The sequence below is a fragment of the Zonotrichia albicollis genome, chromosome 3 (assembly GCF_047830755.1).
Source record: "Zonotrichia albicollis isolate bZonAlb1 chromosome 3, bZonAlb1.hap1, whole genome shotgun sequence".
Classification (NCBI taxonomy): domain Eukaryota; kingdom Metazoa; phylum Chordata; class Aves; order Passeriformes; family Passerellidae; genus Zonotrichia; species Zonotrichia albicollis.
In genome coordinates this window covers 187012-202175 of record NC_133821.1, presented here as the reverse complement: position 1 = coordinate 202175, position 15164 = coordinate 187012, and the positions used below count along the sequence as shown (strand labels likewise).

Sequence of the window (15164 nt, the reverse complement as noted above, 5' to 3'; positions counted from 1 at the left end):
TAAAAATAGGTATATTTCGAGCGGGGCCGAATTGTTCGGTAGAGGCGAAGAGCCGAGTGTGGCCGAACAGAGCCGACTTGAGCCGAAGAGCCGAGTGTGGCCGAAAACAGCCGAGTTTACACTAAGAGCCGATGATAGCCGACTGGAATCGATAGCCGAGGGTAGCCGACACTGGCCGCATTTAGACAATGCGCCGAGTGTGACCGAGTTTAGCCCAAGCGTGCCGAGTTGGGCCGAAGAGCCGAACTGAAACGAGTTTAGACCAAGAGCCGAAGCAAGCCGAATTGAGCCGAGTTTCTTTAAACAGAACCGAAGGACGCCGCAGCGCTCTCCCTGCAGGTCTCCGGATCACACGGCAGGGGGCGCTGTATAAAGTAAGTATAAAATATCAACTATCTATAAGAAGGAATAAAAGCTCTATGTCACGTACAGCAGTAGAAAATTTCAGGCTCCCAGGGAGTAAATAGTTTTCTTTACATCATTTTCGTTTTGCAGTTTTTTTTTTACTGCCAGGTAGCCCGAAAGTTTTTAGTGCTGCTTTTTTATTCTAAAGCTAGAAAGGAAAACCAAGATTAGACATAGAGGGAAAGAAAGAAAGAAAAGGAAAACAAGAAAATAAGGAATGGAACTGAAATGAAGAAAGAAAGAAGGATAGGAAGGCAGGAAGGAAGGAAGGCAGGCAGGCCAAAAAAAAAAAACCAAGGAGGGCAAGGAGAAACGCAGGGGAAAAAAAAAAAAAAAAAGGATAAAGACTTGGAGATGCGCAAGAAAAAACCCAGAAAAAATCCCCAAGATGGGCAAGAAATAAAATCAGAAAAAAAAAAAAAAAAAAAAAAAACCAAAAAAAAAAAAACAAAAAAAAAACAAAAAAAAAAAAAAAAACCAGGATGGGGATGAAAATTTCCGGAAAAAAACCCCAGAAACAAACAGAAAAAACCCCCCAAGATGGGCAAGAAGAAACGAAGAAAAGAACCCAAGAAATGCCAGAAAACGTCAAGGAAAAAGGGAGTAAAAGCCCCAAGAAACAAGGCAAGAAAGAGAGGCAATAGAGGCCACAAAAAAGGCAAGAGAAAACCCAAGCAATGCCAGGAAAAGGTACGAAAATGGTTCTGCCAGGTGCGATCAAGGTGAGCGGGTTCAGTCTCAGGTACAGGAGATGAACAAGTGTCAGATTAGCTCGGGGCACTGCTGTGCAATGCAGCCGTGACAGGATTGATGTTTAAATCTAGTTTAAATAAATTGGGGATTGTTTGGCTTTTATTGGGGTATAGGCTGGAGATTTCATAAAAGGTATAAAAATTGAAATCCAATTATATCCTATATATATCGATGTCGATAAATATTTAATATACGTAAATATAAGTAAAAGAAATATGTTGTGAAAAAAAATATATCTATTATTATATAAAAAGGTATTCTCTCCAATCTATAAGATATCTATAAATATAATAAATGAAAATTACAAATGTAAATGTGAATAGAATTACGACAAACAAAATTATTTTTAAAATTTTAAATGTGGTTTAAATAAAGGGGTGTCTTTGGTTTTTCTTTCGTTAGAGGCAGGGGTTTTAATATAAATAATATAAGTACTATAGAAATCTAAATTGGCACAGAGAAATATATAATAAAAATCTAAAGATGTAATACTAAACTATGAATTTAAAAAGAAATAGAAATAGAAATCTATGTAAGTAACATGAAAAGATGTAATATACAATATAATAAATATTATACAGTAATATAAATTCTAAATCTAAAAGCGAATATAAATATGACAAATATATGATGGGGGCTCGGAGCAGCCCAGGTGTGAGTGTGAGGATGATGAGGGCTCGGAGCAGCCCAGGTGTGAGTGTGAGGATGATGAGGGCTCGGAGCAGCCCAGGTGTGAGTGTGAGGATGATGAGAGGCTCGGAGCAGCCCAGGTGTGAGTGTGAGGATGATGGGGCTCGGAGCAGCCCAGGTGTGAGCTGTGAGGATGATGAGGGGGTGGCTCTTGCCGGGGCGAGGCGGTTTTAACGGGGGGAGAGTTTGCCTCTGTACATTTTTGCATGGAGCTGCTGAGTGGAGGGGTTTGTGCCGAGGGACGAATCTTTGTGCCGGGGAGCAGCAGCCGAACAGGTGAGCCCGTGTGGGTTTGGAGCGGGGAATTTTGTCCTTCCCCTTTGCAATTTCATCTTGCCAGTCCCTCCCCGCTTCCCCAGGAGCAGAAATGGAGCTTATGAGGACGAAAGGGATTAAGGAGGAGGAAGCAGCTCCTCTTCTTTTATTGTCTGCGTTTGAACTGAGGGGATCCCTCTTCACTTGTGGTTTTAAGGGCGTTGATTGCAGGAAAAGCTGCCTTTTCCAGGCTGTTGGGGGTATCCCGGGGGTGACAGGGAATCCCTGCGTTCTATTTGAAGGGGAATGGGAAAAGTATTCTTGTGGTGTTATGGGTTTGGTTTGAAGGCAGCCACCCCATTTTCATCACCCTAGGGTTGAAATGGAGGGGGCAGCCGTGGTGTCCCTCCTTTTCAAGGCTTTGAATGGAGGTGGAAATGGCCCTTTGCCATCAGTCGAAGGCTTTCATTTGAGGAGCGCCCCTTCTTTTGTGCTCTCGTAGGGGACGAACGTGAAGGGGAGAGGACACTTCTTTGCCCTTGTTGAAGGGAGGCGAGCCCCGCCTGCGGCGTCAGTTTCGGGGTTCGGTTGCGGGAAGCTGCAGCTGTGGCAGCGTTTGCAGGGCTGCAAGGGGGCCGTGCCGCTGCATGGGAGGGCGCTTGTGGTGGCCGCGGCCCGGGCCGGAACGTTGCCGCTCGGGAGCGGCGCTGGCACGGCCCGGGCAGCTGCCGGGGCGCACGGGGGATTTGGCGCGGCCGGGCCGGCCAAGGGCGGCGGTGGCGGAGCCGCGCCGGTGCGAGCCGAGGGAGCCGCGCCGGGCCGGCCAAGGGCGGCAGAGGCGGCGCGGGCGCTGCTGCGGCGGCCCGGGCGGTGCCGGCCGCTCCGTCCGCTCCGGGCGCGGGGCTCGGGCGCCGCCGCCACCCCCGGGCCCGGTGCCGGCCCCGCCGGGCAGGGGCAGCGGGCGCGGCTCTCCGGGCCGGCGCCGGCCCCGCGTGCCGGAGGAGCCGCCGGAGGAGCCGGTCTCCTGGCGGGAGCCGCGCTCCGTCCGGGGCCGGCAGCGAGCGCGGGCTTCGGCTGCTCGCAGTGCTGGGGCGGTGCCGCGGTTCGGAGGCGCTTTTTCGGCATTGATTGCATCGCTGTGCTCGGTTTGCAGCGGGGGTACGCTAAGGGCTACGGTTCTTCCTGAGTGCTGCGGTTCTCGGTGCCGGTGGGGATGATAAAGGTTCGTTTCGGATTGGGTTTCGTAGTCGGATATGGTTTTTTTGCCGGGGTATTATGTTTAGAAAGGCGCGCAATGGTTTTTACGGGTCGTAGCGCGAAGCAGCGGTTCGGATTTTAATTCTGTTGAGGTGGCTTTTATTGGCGTGAGCGGGTAGTGTTTGTTTCGGTGGGCTTTTGAGGTAGCGTCGTGTCGTTCATAGCAGCGGGTTTTTAATCTCGCGAATTGCATGTGTGTTTATCGTCTTCCAGGGCTTTTATTTATTTGGTTGGTTTGATTGTAGTGTATGTTTTATGGTTGCGGGTAATTTGGGAGACATTGTTTATGGTTACGTTTGTCTTTAGTCTTTGTGTTCGTTTCTAGGCGTTATTTTTATTTTGATAGCTTGAGGCACTATGGGTTTATTCCGTTGGGAATAATATTTTTGTTGCAGATTTAAGTTCATTTGGTTTTTGGGATTATTCTTGTTGTTGGTTTCTTCATTTTCTTTTTTGTTGTTGTTTTTGTCTTTTAATGTATTTGAGTATGGTTTATCAGGGTTTTTTTTGGGAACATGGGTATTTATATGGTGGGTTTTTAAAGTATTTTTTTACTAGGGTAGTTAATTTCTTAGTTTTTAGCGGTTGAGATGTTTTCCATTTTGTTAATTAGTTCAGTTTTTAAAGTTATTTTTACAGAGGATTGTTTATTCTTTGAGTTAGTGTAGAGGTAGAATTTTGTCCGGTTTTTTTTTTTTTTTAGTAACGTTCAGGGTGAGTGGCACTGTCTGGAGTTTAGAAGATTGGTTTGACTTTTTTTTTAGTACCTTTTGTAATTTGCTGTGTGTGTTTCTGTAGGGTTTTCTTTTCTTTTGGTTCCATTTTTCGGTCGTGATGAGAATTGTTATTGACAAGAGTGTTCTTTGTTTTTTCTCTGACACTTGTTTGGCTGTTGGAGGTGTCTCGATGTTTTTGGAAGATATTGGTGGGAATTTGATGCTGGTTGTTCTGTCATTTCATTTAGGAATTGGATTTTAAATATACAATTATAACTCTCACTATATTGAAACAAAAGAAATAGATGTGTAGAAATGGGAATGAGCCAACGTTATTTTTATATATTCGGTCAATTTTTAAAATTTAACATGGAACATAAGTCATTATATGTTACAATTAGCTATTCTATTTTTTAATAGAGTATTGTGTATGTATACAGATATATGAATAGAGAATATAAATGGAAATACAACCCAAACAAAAATACAAATATAGAAATGTTTTTCAACTATATGCAGATATATAAAAAATTAGTAATAAATTGTAAATATACAATAACATAAATTGATACAATATATAATGCAAGTAATACTGTATATATCTTATTAAAATATATTTTAGGAGATGGATATAAAGTAGATATAAATATAGTACACGGATGTGGTATATCTATCATTTGTTGTATATTATGATAAATATAAATATAAAAAAAATTAAGGTAGTTTAAAATAATGGATGGTTTTGTTTTTTCTTTGCCAAAGCAGGGCTTTTAGTGTAAAAATTACAAATACAAATAATATAAAGGTAGAAATCTAAGTATAGAAATACATCATAAGCGCATTAAAGATTTATATAAAAATTAGAAATATAAGAAAAAATAAGGGGTAGCAGCATATATGGTACATAATTTAAAAAATAATTCCCGTATATTTTTGACTAAGATGCATATTATATGTAGTTATGAATATAATGCATCAATATAAACTATAAATATAAATTTGAATATAGTCATACAAACTATAAATATAAAAATATTTCAATATAGTTTAAAAGAAGGGTTTTTTGTATTTATTGAGTTAGAAAGGGATTTTAATTTTAAATAATAAACGTGTTCTAGAAATAGAATTTCAAAAATATAAATATAGAATCAATACATAAAAATATTTATAAAAACACAAAAGATAAATAAATATTATTAGTAGGAATAGACGTAATACAGTATAAGGAATAGACATAATATACTGTACAAATTACATACTGCATCCATGTCCACTATAAATATGCACTTGAATATAAATACGAAAAATAGAAATATCAACTTTATTTAAATATCATTTAAAAGAACGGAGCTTGTTTTGGTCACGTCGGATAAGAGGCAGGTTTTTGGCATTTATTTCAGAGCAGTTTTTGTCTGGGGTCGCCCCTGTTCTTTTTTGCCGCGGTCGCTGCCCGCAGCCCCGAGGCGCGCTGCGCCCCCGTCTGGGGCGGGCGGCAGTGCTGCCTCCTTGTGGGCAGAGCGCGGTACTGCAGCCGTGCGCCGGCAGGCAGCCGAGAGGCCGCCATGCTGGGAGTGGCGTGTCGCGGGTGTCTCGGACTTTTCGTTGACCTTCTCGAGATGGCGGGGAAGTGGAGGACCCCGGTGGGTGTAAGTGAACTGCCTGCATGGAATACCGACGTCATGGCGGCCCCGACGGATTTTTCTGTGGCGTTTGAAGCGTATCCGATACATGCTGTGGGCTCAGCGTCGCCGCGGGCGGGCGTATTTCTGCGGGTTTGTGACAGGCATCTGGGTTAACCTGGCCTGTCTGCGCCGGGGTCCTCTCATGCCCGCTCTCCCGCCCTCAGCGAGCCGAGCCGGGCTGAACTGTTCCGAAGAGCCGAGTGTGGCCGAAAATAACCGCGTTTAGCTTAAGAGACCAGGATAGCCAAGTGTAGCTGACATTAGCCGCGTTAGGACAAAGAGCCGCGTGAGACCGAGGTTAGCCAGTAGCCGGGAGTGGCCTGGTGGCTCCTGAAATTCCACGATAGGCAGGATGGTTCCCAGACCCAAGCTGGCCCCAGTGCCAAGTCGGGCTGACGTGATAGCGCCTCGTGGCTCCTGCAGTGTGCCATCCAGAAGCGGGGCAGGTGAGTTTTGTTTGCCAGGGAAAAGGGCCGTGGTTTGTGGGGGGGGGGCTGTGGCTGGGGGTGGCCGGCTGGCTCCTGAAATTCTTTGGTATGCAGGGTGGTTCCCAGACCCAAGGTGGCACCAGTGCCAAGTCGGTCTGTTTTGACAGTGCCAAGTCAAAACTTCACTTGTCCTAGTTTAGATTTCTGATGTGGAGGAGCAGAAGTGCCACCTGATATGGAATTTGGTGCTCTCTGTGGAGTGACATCGTGTAAAATTTCTGTCCCAGAAATTCTGTCATGATGGCTCTGCTCCATAAAGAATGACACGGCCTGATTGTCAGCAATTTTTGGTTCTGCAATAGTGTAAAAATGCTAAAATTTGAACACTGCCTATAATTTCAAAAGAAAATATTTTAAAACTTGAAGTGATAGCTAAAATTAGGCCTGAAAGGTAGCAAGAGCAGGTAGCAAGAATATTTCTCCCTGTTTGTAGATATACTATTCATTCAAAAATTTGCTGATGGGGAGATTCTTTCATGTATTTAGTGACCTTTACAGATGTATTCCCCTAGTGTTTTGAGTTGATAGAATCATGGAATAATTCAGGTTGGAAGGGGCTCTAAAGATCACCTCATTCCAAGCCTGCTGCCGTGGGCAGGGACGTGGTTCCATAGAGCAGGTTGCTCTGAGCCCGATGCCAGAGCACCAATGGGCCTGGAACACTTCCAGGGATGGGGCAGCCCCAGCATCTGTGAGCAAGCTGTGCCAGCCAGGTGCCAGAGGAGGAAGAAAGCCCTTCCCACGTGGAGCAGAGGCTGCTGCAGCTTCGCGTAGCCTCGTGTCACCGAGCGTGTGAGACAGAAGAGCCCTTCCCGTGGAGGGGTATCGGCGCTGACGGATCCTTTTTGGGAGAAGCGGAGCAATGGAACGCCAGAGCAGCCTTCAGTTCTTCTGGCAGAGCTGGGGACAGCTTGAAGCAGGAGCAGAGCTGGCCTGGTGCCTGCCAGCTCTGCAGGCAGTGGGGATGGAGAAGCTGCAGTTATCTGTCTGCTTGGCTGAGTCTTTAAAAAGGAGGCACTTTTCTGTAGTTCCTTTTCTATAAGCATTACGTGAAAGTTCCTCCTAGAAGTCCAAAGGCAGCTGTTTTCTTAGCAGGAGGAAGTCAGGAGGAGGCAAAGCGGGCAAAGACATCAGATAAGTCGGGATAAAATTCTTGGCTAACCTGTTTTTTCCCCTTCCTCCAGACAGCCAGTTCTGAAGCACTGAGCAGAGATCTGCCCGGGAGGAAGAGCAGAGCCAATCTCTGAGAGCTGACGCGCGAGCTGTGGTGAGGACAGCTGCTCCCTGCCTGCAGCCTGCCTTGGTGTGGGAGCTGCTGAGCTGCCATTCCTGTGGTGGGAGTGTTTCTCCTCTCATCGAGCCAAGCCAGAGACCTGCTAGGGAAGGAGCAGGTAAGGTTTAAGTACCGAGATCTCCCCAGTAAGAAGTGAGGTGACAAAAGGAAATGGCCTCAAGTTGCAGCAGGGAAGGCTTAGATTGGCTTTGAGGACCAATTTGTTCACTGAAAGGGTGGTCAGGCATAGGAGCAGGCTGCCCAGGGCAGTCCCCATTGCTGGAGACATTTAAAGCATGGCAAGATGTGGTGTTTCGGGACCTGATTGGGGTGGGGGCTTGGCAGTGCTGGGGCTCGATGACCCAGCAGCCGGGCTCGATGACCTTAGAAGGCTTTTGCAGCCTAAAGGACGCTATGGTTCTGGAAAGCCTCGACCCCTGTGGCTCTAACACAGCACCTGGATGCTGACGGAAGGAGGCTGGTGATAGAGCCTGGAGGTCCCTGTCCCACGGGGAGGGAGAGGACAAGGCAGTGTCGCCTGCAGGGAGGGTCTCGTCCCCAGAGGGCAGTCAGCGACTCCATCCCTGCCCGGGGCTCTGGGTGCAGCCTCGGGGTGGACACCTGCCCTCAGGTTTCCCTCTGGGCACCCGGGAAGGGAACCGGGTCCATCCGTGTGGCAGCTCCAGGGCCTGCAGGCTTTGGGGCTTTGCAGCTGTGTGCCTTGTCACAGGGTGGCAGGGACGTGACGCTGCCTGGGCACGCTGCTGGCCTGGGATCCTTGCTGCTTTCCTCCTTATCCCATATGGATTTAGCAGCAATCTTCTTCTATCTTTTCTTTAAAACTGTCCTTGGGAGAGTGCAAAGAGAGGGTAATCAGTTATGTCAAAGCCTACGTATTTTACCTGTTGGCACTTAAGAGAAAAGACAAAAGCCTGCTTGGCATCCTTCTGCCTGGAAGTGATTGTGACCCAGGGAAGTGAGGAAGGGGCTGGCCGAGGTCACTGAGGCTCTGAGATGGAGGTGAGTTTGCATCCCAGTTTATTGGAACGGAGGCTCATCAGAAGTTTCCTCGGCTGTCTAAGGCACAGAGCCCTGGAGCCCAGTAAGCCTGAGCTGCTGCATGCTTGCTGTGAGCCTTGCGGTGAGCGTGCATCGTTGCAGGCTTGGGATGGATTGGAATGTGCTGAGGAAACCGGAGGGAGGGAGGGAGGGAGGGAAATGCTCTGTTAACATGTGCCAATTCTTCTGTCAGACTCATCACGGCAGGACGGCGTGAAGGCTGAAAGCGTAAGAAGATGTGGAGGGAAGCAGAGAATCTGACAGGAGCATCGAACGCGCGAGCGCACGAATTTTGCTTTTTGCTTGGATGTAAACTCAGGAGTTGAAAGGAATTTGGGAGTGAGAAGGGACATTTCAGAAGGTGAAGAAGAAAAAGAAGTTGTTGTTGTTGTTACAGGCCTGGCAAAATCTTTTGTTCTAGCTAATAAAAGAAGTTAGTTTAAATAAAAAAAAGAAAAAAAAAAGTAGTTTTTCTTTACCTGACTATTATATTCATTGGTGGTATATGGTGTGTTGTTTAATTTCTTGGTATGATTAACTCAGTGTAAGTTGTTTTTTGAGTGAACTAACTTTCTGGATGGGTTGGTTTGTATTTGAGACAGGATTGATTTCAATAGGTTTCTTTCATAGACTTGTGATAGGTATTACTGGGGTTTTGGCTTTGTTTACTGTATGCATAAACATACAGCTTTGGTTGGGCCAGCTGGGCTGCCGGAGTTTGTGGGTGTGAATTTATTCGATGGCTTTGGTTAAATGCAGTGTTTAATTTTTGACAGGTTTTTCAACGTAGTGGTTTTAAGGTGGTTTTTAGAATTGATTGTATGGTTTGATGTTGTTTATAGTTGCTGTCCGGTAAGGGATGTGGTGTGAGTACTTGAACGTTATGGTTTTGGTTTTCCTAAGTTCCGTTTTCTTTCTGGTTCGATAGGTTTTTTTAGTTTTATTTTTGGTGACAGGGGTATTCACGTGGTGGGTTTTTGTAGGCAATATGTTTTTTAATTTGGGTAGAGATATTTTTTAGTATTTTAACAGTTTAGATTTTTTATTTTTATGCTTTGAATTAGTTTTCTTTTAATTTTAAATTAAGTTTTATAGATTATTGGTTTTTATTTGTGCATTAGCATAAAGGTAGAGCTTTGGGGGCTTCTTTTAGTACTGTTTAGTTTTGAGTCTAGTGAGTTGGTTTGATTTAATTTTTAGTGGGTGTTTGTTTTTCTTAGCAGTTGTGTCATTTTCAAGGTGTATTTGAGGTTTTTGGGGTTTTTGAGATATTGGTTTAGGAGGACGTTTATGATGAGCATGTGCGCAGGTTTTGGGCTAGTTGAAGTGGGATTTAAAATTTATTTTGGGTTAGGTTTATTTGAGTGTTTATGAGGGTTCAGTGTTGTGGGATGTTTGTTCCGTTAGTAATAAAAATAGGTTTTGTTTTGATGTGCTGCGATGGGATGAGCGTGTGCTGCGTGCCGGTGCTGACAAAGGTACGGTATTGTTGTGGCTCTGAAGTGACGGGTTAATGAATTCATATGGTTTAATATAGAGATGGAAATAGAAATAAATATACATTTAAAAAGAAATATAACATTAGAGTGGTAAACATAAATATAGAGAACAGATACATATATAAAACTATAATTCATGGTATGGAATTGTAAGATATTATCACATAGATAAATGATAGTCTATTATATATATGCACAAAGATATATAAATATAGATTGTAAATATAAAAATAGTTAAATATAGTTAAATTGGGGGTTTTATTAGGTTGTAGACCTGTTTTTATTAATAAATCATATAAATAGAAAAAAATAAAAATTCAGATACAAATATATAGGGAAATACAAATATCTATAAATATTGATATTAAATAAATCCAAGTAAAAGAAATATACAATACAGAAATTTTCTATCTATGCTTATATTAGAGGGCATTCTCCCTAAGATATATATAATATCTATGAATATAATGAATAAAAATTATCAATCTAAATATGATTATAATTTTGAAAGATAAAGTTACTTGTTAAATTTTAAATGTGGTTGAAATAAAGAAGTGTCCTTGGTTTTGATTTGGTTAGAGGCAGGAGTTTTATTTTAAATAATAGAAGTGTTATAGAAATGTGAATCTTAAGATAGAAATAGATAATAAATATATAAAGGGAGATTGCTAAACTATGACTACAAATTGAACTGTAAATATAGGTAAGTAATATGAAGAGTTGTAGTATAGAATATAAATAACATGATACGGCAATATAAATTATAAATGGGAATATAAATATAAAAATAGGTAAGTATAGTTTAAAAGAAAGGGAATTTTTTGGCTTTTATTTAAGTAGAGGCAGGGGTTTTATTTTAAATAAGTGTTACAGAAGTAAAAATCTTGACGCAGAAATATATAGTCAATGTATAAAAATATGTATAAAAATATATAACTGCTCGCATCAGATGTAATATAGAATATAAATTTATGTACAAATTGAGATTGATAAAGATAAATGTATAAGTAAGCAATATACATTAATGTACATTATAAATGCAAATAGGAATATAAAAATCAGACATAAGGATAAAACCTATTTAAATATTGTTTGAAAGAAAGGGTTGGGGTTTTTTTTTATTCCTATTGGGTTAGAGGCAGGGTTTTTATTTTAAATGATTTGAATGTAGATATTATTGGTCTATATTTCTCAATATTGAGATATACAATCAAGATATAAATATAGATATAAACACAAAATATAAGTAAATAGAGATAATAGGAAGAGATGTAATGGAGAATACAAATAACAGCATACGTAAGTATACATTTTAAATGTAAATGTGAATATGGACCTGAAAAATAGAATTTTAAAAAATATTGAAATACAGTTGAGAAGAAAGGGTTTTCTTTTTGGCTTTAACGTGGGTGGAGGCAGGGGTTTTATTTTAAATAATGGAAGTGCTACAGAAGTAAAAATCCTCACACAGAAAGATATAATAAATATATAAAGATCTGAATAAAAATACGAAAAAAAAATAGAAGTAATAGGAAGAGTTGTAACAGAGAATATAAATTTATAAATAAATGGGAAAATAGAAATGCAAAATCGAACACACATCAGTATAGAATTTAAATATAAATGTGGATCTAAATTTGAAAAATACTATTTAAAAAAAAAAATGAAATACAGTTGAAATGAAAGGGGTTTGTATTTGGCATGTATGGGTGGACGCAGGGATTTTATTTTGAATCCTGCAAGTGTTAGAGAAGTAAAAATCCTAAGAGAAATGTATACTTCCAATGTAAAAATAGGTATATTTCGCGCGGGGCCGAATTGTTCGGTAGAGGCGAGTGTTGCCGAAAAGAGCCGACTTGAGCCGAACAGAGTCGACTTGAGCCGAAGAGCCGAGTGTGGCCGAAGAGAGCCGACTTGAGCCGAAGAGCCGAGTGTAGCCGAAAACAGCCGAGTTTACACCAAGAGCCGAGGATAGCCGACTGGAATCGATAGCCGAGGGTAGCCGACACTGGCCGCATTTAGACAATGCGCCGAATGTGACCGAGTTTCGTCCAACCGTGCCGAGTTCGGCCGTAGAGCCGAACTGAAACGAGTTTAGACCAAGAGCCGAAGCAAGCCGAATTGAGCCGAGTTTCTTGAAACAGAACCGAAGGACGCCGCAGCGCTCTCCCTGCAGGTCTCCGGGGCACACGGCAGGGGGCGCTGTATAAAGTAAGTATAAAATATCAACTATCTATAAGAAGAAATAAAAGCTCTATGTCATGTGCAGCAGTAGAAAATTTCAGGCTCCCAGGGAATAAATAGTTTTCTTTACATCATTTTCGTTTTGCAGGTTTTTTTTACTCCCAGGTAGCCTGAAAGTTTCTACTGCTGCTTTTTTATTCTTAAGCTAGAAAGGAAAACCAAGATCAGAAACAGAAGAAAAGGAAAGGAAAAGGGAAGGAAAGGAAAGGAATCAGGAGCACCAGAGGGAAGGGAAGGGAAGGGGTGAAAAGCAGAGTGAAAAAAGAAAAAAGAGTTGGAGCGAAAAAGAGGGCATTCGGGAGGAGCGTTGCTGCCTCAGGTCCTTCCCCGCCCAGGGGCGAAGGACCCGTTTGATGCCCGGGAGGGACTGCAGCTCCCGGTGGCGGAGGACGGAGCAGTGGCTGTCAGCCCGAGACTACAACTCCCGGCAGGCCGTGCTGCCGGCGAGGCGTGTGACGCAACGGCTGGCGCGGCACCGGAGTGGCTGGCGTGCCAGGCGGCCGCGCGGGGCTGTGCGCGGGCAGCTCCCGGGCCCAGTCTCGCGCGGGACGGCGCTGCGGCTGCGACGCCGGAGGGGCGAAGCCTCCGTCTGGCCGCCCGCACGGAGCTGAGCAGCGCGGAAGGAGCGTCGGCCCGGTTCTTCGGCCTTACTCAGCGGTAGCGATGGCGGAGGGCGAGGCGGTGCTTTGCTGCCGCGGGCCGGGAGCTGCAGGAGCCGCCCCGGGCGAGCGGCGCCGGGCGCTCCCGCGGTCCCGGTGGGGCGGCTGCCCTCAGGCTGGCGGAGGCGCAGCAGCCCCCGAGCTGCAGCCGTCTCCCTCGGGCTGCTGCCGGTGCTGCGGGCGGAGGCGGCTCCGCCGCGTGTTGGGCGTTGCGAGCAGAGGGCGCTGCGATATCGCCGGAATGACTGGGCTGCTGCCTGCGCTAGTGCTCGAGGCTCTTTCTGCCATGCAAACGGATGGAGCGGCGCTGAGCGGTAAAGCCAGAGATGGCCGGGAGAATGCCCAGCGCAGGGAGCAGGCGGGCTGTATCCTTCCGATGGCACAGGTGCGATCTGCAAACTCATCCCCTTCTGCCCCTGCCCTCCCCAGCCCCAGGGAAAGTGCTTTCCAGCATTGTCGGGCTTCTGAAAGACAAAACTTGTGATTTGACACTAGCATCCAGAAAAGCTTTCTGTCTAGATTAGCAAATGCCTAAATTGTTCTTGGTTACATCCCATGACCGGTTTTAGGCAGTGACTTTATAGTGCTTTTAGGATTTTCTTGTACAAAGGTGAGAAAATAGGCAGGTCTGATAGTGGTTTCACTTTTTTTCTACTTCACGTTCCATGAGATTCTTTTATCCAAGCACTTGTTTTAAAATTGTACTGTAGGCGTTTATGGTTCACTTTTTTTTTCTTTGCAGCACCCGTGACTTTTTTTTTTCCCTAAATCGGGAGTAAATATAGCTGAGTAAAATGACCTTGGTTTTCTTCTTTCTTTTTCAACTGAGTTGTTTTTATTAAAAATCCTATTTGCCTATAGAAAAAGTGGGTATGTCCTGTAATATATCCTAGCTTTTCTTGTTTACAGGGTACTCAGAAAATATGTCTCCCTTAGAGTCCCACAGAAACGTTCTCAGTGCGATCTCTGTCAAGGTATGCATTTACAAATAAGTGATCCCTTTAGATATTTGACTGTGTACCTTTTCCTGTAATTCAGAGCTTGCGTTCCGTGGCTTTTATGATAAACCTATAAAACATGTAAAAATGGTTTTGCACGTCTTAATCGTTGCAGGCAGCACTAAGTGGATTTAGAGCCTGTTCTTGACCAGACAAAGGGAAAAAGTGTGACTTTGATGCTGAACTTGTCATTTTTCATTGGACTTGTCTTTAGTTATTTAGGAATAGAGAGAACTAGAAAAAGAGAGAAATAGAATTGGTTATTGAGCACTCCTCAAATGCTCACCGTGATTCAGTGCAGAGCCGAAGTGAAGGGTGATGGAACAGAGCTCTGTGCTTTAGAAGGAAATAAATTTAAACCTGACCTCCACACAGTGTCTCACTAACTTCTGTTGTTTTAAAATACAAAATACGTTTAGGAAGTGTTGGAAGTTAGTATTTTGGGAAAGAAATGGCAGTTCCACAGAACATTGCATTTAACAGAGGCTCTCAGAACGATTCATGTTGTAACTGCTGTCACTGCAATCGGTTGGTGGTTCAGCCTTGAAATGTGCACTTGCCCTTCTATAAAGCACTGTTTTGTTTGCCTTTCAGTGCTATGAGTCTTGATAAATTGGAGAAGAGCCCAAGAGAAGTTTTTCATCCCTTGATATAAAAGGTAGGAAGTGACTTTTTTTGGTTTGGTTCTTTTTCTTTATTATTTTCTGGAAATAAAAGTAATTAAGTATAGGTACGACTGGTTTGTTTCTTCCAGTAGCAGGTGATAATAATAGTAGTAGTAATAGTAAAAATAATAATAGAAATAATAATAATAATAGTAACGTAATACTACTGAAACTGTCTTTATCCATTGAACTGGCCATTTCAAATCAAAACTTGTAAACACAAATCCAACCATCATCCTTGTAGAATCTTTCACAGCAGTGGGCTAAAGATCCTGGTTTTGTTGACAGGATTTATCGGTTCTGGAAGAACAAGAGGGAAGTACAAGCCTAACTACTTCTAGCTCACAGACCCGTCCAGTGAATACAGCTTTGTATTTTGATGGGCTTGTGATGACTTTGAAATCGATTCCTCATTACAGTAAAAAAAAAAAAATGTTTTTTTGAACGTGACAGCAGAAATAACTTTCAGTACCAACTTAATAATAATAGATCACCAATTTAAGTTAAAAATTCATGCTATA

General features: G+C 43.4%; 2 long non-coding RNA genes across 2 annotated transcripts in view; both read left to right on the top strand.

Moving 5' to 3' along the window:
* LOC141728385 (uncharacterized) overlaps positions 1 to 14637 on the top strand; it is a 45096-nt gene extending 30459 nt beyond the window's left edge. Inside the window, exons 2-3 of the long non-coding RNA XR_012579308.1 lie at positions 13890 to 13954; positions 14573 to 14637. This is a non-coding gene — a long non-coding RNA (uncharacterized LOC141728385). The remainder of the gene's footprint in view (positions 1 to 13889; positions 13955 to 14572) is intronic.
* On the top strand, positions 3194 to 9045 carry LOC141728381 (uncharacterized). The gene is made up of 3 exons (XR_012579304.1): positions 3194 to 6204; positions 7431 to 7637; positions 8772 to 9045. It is a non-coding gene; the product is annotated as an uncharacterized LOC141728381 (long non-coding RNA).
* Positions 14638 to 15164: the final 527 nt, after the last annotated feature.